This window comes from Ahaetulla prasina, chromosome 10, assembly GCF_028640845.1.
Source record: "Ahaetulla prasina isolate Xishuangbanna chromosome 10, ASM2864084v1, whole genome shotgun sequence".
Lineage (NCBI taxonomy): Eukaryota > Metazoa > Chordata > Lepidosauria > Squamata > Colubridae > Ahaetulla > Ahaetulla prasina.
Genome location: NC_080548.1, coordinates 15,418,104 through 15,424,812, shown reverse-complemented (window position 1 = coordinate 15,424,812; position 6,709 = coordinate 15,418,104). Strand labels below are relative to the sequence as shown.

The 6,709-nt window shown below is 42.9% G+C and overlaps 1 long non-coding RNA gene across 1 annotated transcript; it reads right to left on the bottom strand.

The window, feature by feature from the left end:
• Positions 1-1,896: 1,896 nt before the first annotated feature.
• On the bottom strand, positions 1,897-3,365 carry LOC131204150 (uncharacterized). The gene is made up of 2 exons (XR_009156545.1): positions 2,974-3,365; positions 1,897-2,228 (listed from the first exon to the last, which is right to left on the bottom strand). It is a non-coding gene; the product is annotated as an uncharacterized LOC131204150 (long non-coding RNA).
• Between the last annotated feature and the right edge of the window lie 3,344 nt (positions 3,366-6,709).

The following is a 6,709-nucleotide window of genomic DNA, read 5'->3' as shown; positions in this document are numbered from 1 at the left end:
GCTGCTCACAACCGTGTTCAAACAACCTTGTGTTTGAAAGAACATAGAACACAGAATCATGGGGCTGGAAGGAACCTTGGAGATCTTCTAGTCCAACCCTCTGCTCAAGGCAGGAGACTATACAATCCCGGTCAAATGGCTTCCCAGTCTAATTTTGAAAACCTCCAGTGATGGAAAACCCACAACTCTGGGAGGCAAGCAGTTCCATTGATCAATTGTTCTTACTGTCAGGAAATTTTTCCTTAGTTCTAGGTTAGAGCTCTCTTTAACAAGCTTCCACCCGTCACTTCTTGTCTTGCCCTCTGGTGCTTTGGAGAATAAGTCACCATCATACAACATTCTAGATAAGGTTAAAATGGAGAGGATGGTTGGTGGGTCAGTGTATTGTGGGAAGAGTCTGACCTAAGCATAGTACATAAAAATATCTACCACAATGTTCTACCTGTCAATGACTACTTCAGCTTCAACCACAACAATACACGAGCAAATAATAGATACAAACTCAAGGTAAACCGCTCCAAACTCAATTGCAGAAAATACAGTATGACTTCAGTAACATGAAGTAACATCAGTAACATCAATGCCTGGAATGCACTACCTGACTCTGTAGTTTCTTCCCCAAACCCCCAAAACTTTAAGCTTAAACTGTCTACTGTTGACCTCACCCCATTCCTAAGAGGTCTGTAAGGGGCGTGCATAAGAGCACCTGCGTGCCCACCATCCCTGTCCTAATATTCCTTTTTACTTATTCTTTTCATGTATCCAAATTATGTTTATACTTTTATCTGTTATCTTATATATGATTAACAAAATAAATAAAATTTAAAAAAATGAAGCTACTGTTTTTCTATGTATTTGAATCAGAACATTATCCTATGCCCTTTATAGATACCCTTGACACTGCCTTGTCGTGGTGAAGGGGCTTGTGCAATGCAATGAAGCTATGAGTTATGCTGCGCACACCTCCCGCCAGCCACTGGTCTTCTGGTCTCTGCTGGGCATGTGCGGGGGGCACTGCGTGGGGGGGGGCGCACATGCATGCACGGAGGGCAGGACACGTTTCAGGGGCAGGGGGTACATGGGGGCACATGTGCATGCACAGTAGGTGGGGCGCATGCAGGGGGCCATGTGCTCATGCACGGGGCCACACGCACATGAACAGGGTCAGTTTGCGTGCACGGGGCCCGCACATGCATTGTATTTTGGGGAATCGAGCGTGCATGCACATACATGCTTTGTGCACTTGGTCTGGAAAAGGTTAGCCATCACTATCCTATGCCATAATATGATTTATTGGTTGGAGGACTAAAGTGTCATGTGAATTCAACCACCATATTTTGTTAACAGGGCTGGGTTTCGCAAGCCATGTGAACACCCTGCTTTCAATCAATCCATAAAATACTATTTGAACATGTTTAACTGCAGTTCCAGGAAGTATATATGCTGCCCAGGTCAGGCAGTTCCAAAGATCAGCTTTGCAAAAGCTAGAATCTGGTTCATTTTAAACCCTCGTAGAGAGTGAATGGTCTTTGATCACAGTTTAGCAAGATAATTTAGGCCCTGGTTGGGAGCTACATTTTCAGCACTGCTGGACACGACATTCCTTAAGAGTTCATTGTCCAAAATTAGAAACGGAATTTCAAATAGGTTCCTTGAGGACAGGACGACCTTAGCTAGAATGGCAGGTGGTATTTCCTGGCTCCACATTCTGTTCCCAGCTTTGCCTTTTTGTAGTTCTTGTCCTGTTCACTCAGCAAAGTTTCCGATCTGATCTCGGATATAAATGCTAACTTCTCTCTCCTGGTGCCAGAAAATACAGGCAGCAGAATTACACTGCAGGATAAGATGCTATTATTTTATTGTGCCAATAATGAACACTATAGAGAGTGTAGGCACCATCCACATTTTAAAATCCCCGTAAGAGGAGAAGTAGATTACCGGGAATAAAAATATATTTTCTTGAAGGTTTTTTTAAAAAAAAATATGTTTAGGTATTTAACAGTGTGTATTTACACACTGGTTCCATAGAACAGGATTAGCTCTGCTCATTTCTTGGCACCTCCTGTTAGGTAGCAGGAAGCAGGATCCTCAACTTCATTCCTACAGAGTTGCCATTGGACAAAATGAATGATTCAAAGACAGAAGGACGAGGATGCAGATCAAGCCAATGTCAAAATGACCACCAAATGTTGTCAGAACGGCCATCAGCATTGGGTGATGCTACTATTCTGAGACAAAAAAAAAAAAAAAGACATGGAAGCAATAATATAAACCCTAGAAATAGGCATCAAATGTCTATGGAAATAAATAATCACTCCCTACTTTCTCACTGGGAATCAATGTACCACAATGCACAAAGTGCACTTGCCCTCTCTGAAGTAGCGCTGTCTGGATTGTGCCCTCTTTGCACCCATTCAGAAATATTCAGTGCAGCTTTAGACTGAGAGAGAATGAGACAAAGAGAGAGAGAGAGAGAGATGGAGAAAGATGAAGAGAGAGAGAGATGAAGAGAGAGAGATGGAGAAAGATGAAGAGAGAGAAAGATGAAGAGAGAGAGAGATGAAGAGAGAGAGATGGAGAGAGAGAGAGATGAAGAGAGAGAGATGGAGAAAGATGAAGAGAGAGAGAGGGAGAGAGAGAGAGATGAAGAGAGAGAGAGATGAAGAGAGAGCAATAGAGAGAGATGAAGAGAGAGATGGAGAAAGATGAAGAGAGAGAGATGGAGAGAGAGAGAGATGAAGAGAGAGAGCTGGAGAAAGATGAAGAGAGAGAGATGAACAGAGAGATGGAGAAAGATGAAGAGAGAGATGGAGAGAGAGAGATGGAGAGAGAGAGAGAGAGAGAGAGAGAGAATATTTTAAACAAAACTCTAAAATATATCTGTACTTATATAGCTTGAGTGCTCCCTGGTCCTTGGTATACAGTAGATAGAAAATTTTATAGCTCCTTCTTTCATACACGGTTTATACTTACCTCAGACTTACATGGGTAGCCTTTTCTGACCAGACTAGGGACAGACATTGCAGAAAATAAAGGCCAATCAGAATAAGATACCTCCATGAAGAAACAGGTAAAGCTCAAACGATGCACCTTCCTAGGTAAAAATTAACAACACGTAGACTCAAACCAAGGCTGTCCATCCTGTCATCTCCAGAATCAAAATGTTTCCATTGCAGTCAAAGCTTGCTCATAGCTGCTGATCATACAGGAAGACTCTGCATTCATTCGCCTTGGAGGGACTGCCATCCTCAGATATACCAAAACATCTTCTGGGAAAGATCTGATGTTTCTGGGCCATGCTGGGTGCTCAGGGAGGAAGTTCTAGGCTTAAAAAGGGTTGGGGAGGTGGTAAGGCTGTCGCAAGCTAGTTGAACAGTTTGAAAGGCTCAAAATAGAGCAGGCACAGTTGCAATTGGCATTCATGCAGCGATGATAGCATTATAGTTGGTGTTATATTTGGTGTTTGCATCTTTCTTGTTCAAACAAGAAAGGTTTTAAGATGCCCCTGTAGAGAAGACCTATAGGAACAGTGGCTTTTTAAAAAAGAATAATAATTTTTGTTAAATCATTTTTTACAATATTTTTTTTAATTATATGGTTTATGTCTAAGTGCAAGGCGTCAAAGAGATCTATTGAAGCATCTTGGAGTAGAGAAACCTTTGACGTACGTTATAGCCAACCAGCTGCATAATGATAATTTCATAGGGCATGGGCTAAAGGACTAGCACATTAAGCATATAAGATCAATCTTGGTATGATTTTTGGGATAGTACTGAACTATCAAAATGTGCACATTCATAAGTAAGAAATATTTATGTAGACCAAATTCATTCTAGGGGGACATGCCACAGCTCATGGTGGCATCTTCAGTGATCCTCTAGGGCAGGGGTGTCAAACTCATGTCATCACAGCGTCATCAGGCAAAAAAATAAAATGCACAGGTACCGTATATATGTGGTACCTTGTGCAATAGTAGCAACTGTGAGAGGGATCTTGTAGTCCTAGTGCAAAACCATTTAGATATGAGCCGGTAGTGTGCAGCAGCTGCCAAAAAAGCCAACACAGTTCTGGGCTGCATAAACAGAGGGATAGAATCAAGATCACGTGAAGTGTTAATACCACTTTATAATGCCTTTTTAAGGCCACACTTGGAATCCTGCATTCAGTTTTGGTCGTGATGATGTAAAAAAGATGTGGAGACTCTAGAAAGAGTGCAGAGAAGAGCAACCAAGATGATTAGGGGACTGGAGGCTAGAACATATGAAGAACGGTTGCAGGAACTGGGTATGTCTAGTTTAATGAAAAGAAGGACTAGGGGAGACATGATAGCAGTGTTCCAATATCTCAGGGGCTGCCACAAAGAAGAGGGAGTCAAGCAGTGGTGGGATTCAGCCAGTTTGCACCACTTCGAGAGAACCGGTTGTTAACTTTCTGAGCAGTTTGGCGAACTGGTTGTTGGAAGAAATCATTAGGGCAGAGAATCGGTTGTTAAATTATTTGAATCCCACCACTGGAGTCAAGCTATTCTCCAAAGCACCTGAGGGTAGGACAAGAAGCAATAGGTGGAAAATAATCAATGAGAGAAACAACTTAGAACTAAGGAGAAATTTCCTGACAGTCAAAACAATTAATGAGTTGAACAACTTGCCTCCAGAGGTTGCGAATGCTCCAACACTGGAAATTTTTAAGATGTTGGATAGCCATTTGTCTGAAGTGGTGTAGGGTTTCCTACCTGGGCAGGGAGTTGGACTAGAAGATCTCCAAGCTCCCTTCCAACTTCTTGTTGTTGTTGTTGTTGTTGTTGTTGTTGTTGTTGTTGTTGTTGTTATTATTATTATTATTATTATTATTATTATTATTATTATTATTTACACAAAATGACAGTATACACAGCAAACGAGATAATTATGCTGGATTTCTTATCACAGATCACTAGTTGAACACTTCCCAAGCATTTAGGACTGCGTGATGTATTGGCGAATTATGCGAGCAGATCCCAGTAAGGTGGCCTTCTGCAGCTGACCAATGGTGACCTTGTCAGCGCCAATTGCTTTTAAGTGCTTGCTTAGGTCTTTAGGCACAGCTCCCAGTGTGCCGAGTACCACTGGAACCACCTGCACTGGTTTATGCCAGAATCTCTGCAAAAAAACAAAACAAAAACAAAACTATTATTATTGTTGTTGTTGTTGTTGTTATGTGACGTATCATGACTTTTTTCCCCTTTGCTAAACCGGGCGTGGGTGTGGCCAGTGTGTGACGCATCTGGCCCGTGGTCCGCGAGTTTGACAGCCCTGCTCTAGGGAGTTTCTCAAACAGGCACAACCCATGATTGGCAAAAAGTGGTTACTGTAGAAATACAGCAGACTGTTATCAAGGATCTGCAGAAAACAATTCCAATTAGATTAGAGCAGGGCTGTCAAACTCCTGGCCCACGGGCCGGATGCGTCACATGCTGGCCGTGCCCATGCCCGGTTTAGCGAAAGGGGAAAAAGTCCCGCTACATCACGTGACAATGCCATGATGACGTGAGTTTGACATCCCTGGATTAGAGTAACTTTCAAACCCAAGAAAAATCTACCTCTTTCGTCTACATGTACAGCCTAGGTCTGTGATGGCGAGCCTATGGCACGCTTGCCTGAAGTGGCATGTGGAGGCATGGAGCCTAGCACACGCGGAGTCACCCTCTTCCAGGTTTCTGGCGAGCATGCGCATGCGATGATCAGCTGGCTTTTTTGCATGCGGCAGTGCTGGAAACTAGAAGGTTTTCTAGCTCAGGGGTCTCCAACCTTGGCAACTTTAAGACTGGCGGACTTCAACTCCCAGAATTCCCCAGCCAGCAAAGCTGGCTGGGAGATTCTGGGAGTTGAAGTCCGCCAGGTTTAAAGTTGCCAAGATTGGAGACCCCTGTTCTAGCTGGTCTTCCGTTTTCCTGCATGAGCATGCGTGCCGACCAGCTGATCGTCACCTGCGCATGCGTACCAGAAACCCAGAAGAGTAGCTGGCTGAAACCAGAAGTTTAGTGGCTGAAACTGGAAGTTCATTTTCGGGTACATGTATGCGCCCTGGGTAGCTCCTCTTCCGGGTTGTGGCCCAGACGTATGCACGCTTCCTTTTCGGCACTCGGTGCCAAAAAGGTTAGCCATCCCTAACTAGCCATCCCTTAGGTCTAGTACCGGTAGCTATACATACGGACCATGGTGATTAACTATTTGTACAGGTAATCCTTGATTTACACTCGTTTATTTAGTGATCATTCGAAGTTACAAAGATGCTGAAAAAGGTAAGTTACAACCAGTCCTCACACTTAAAATTCTCGAAGCGTCTCCATGGCTACATGATCAAAGTTCAGGCACTTGGCAACTGGGATGTATTTATGATGGTTGGACTGTTTCAGGATCACGTGATGGCTATTTGGGACTTTCCTAGTCAATGGGAGAAGCCAGATTTGCTTAACAACTGTGTGATTCAGTTAATAACCACAGCAAAAAAAAAAAAAGTCATAAAATTGGGCATGAATTACTGGACAAGCGCCTCGCTTTGTGACAGAACTGTCAGTTCCAATTGGGATCATAAATTGAGGACTACCTGTATATACAAATACAAGAATATTCATATAATATATATACGGATATAAGAATGGATATCACTTATTTTAGTTCATTCCGTAAACATTTCAGCACGTTATAGCCATTCTTTATATGCATGATTG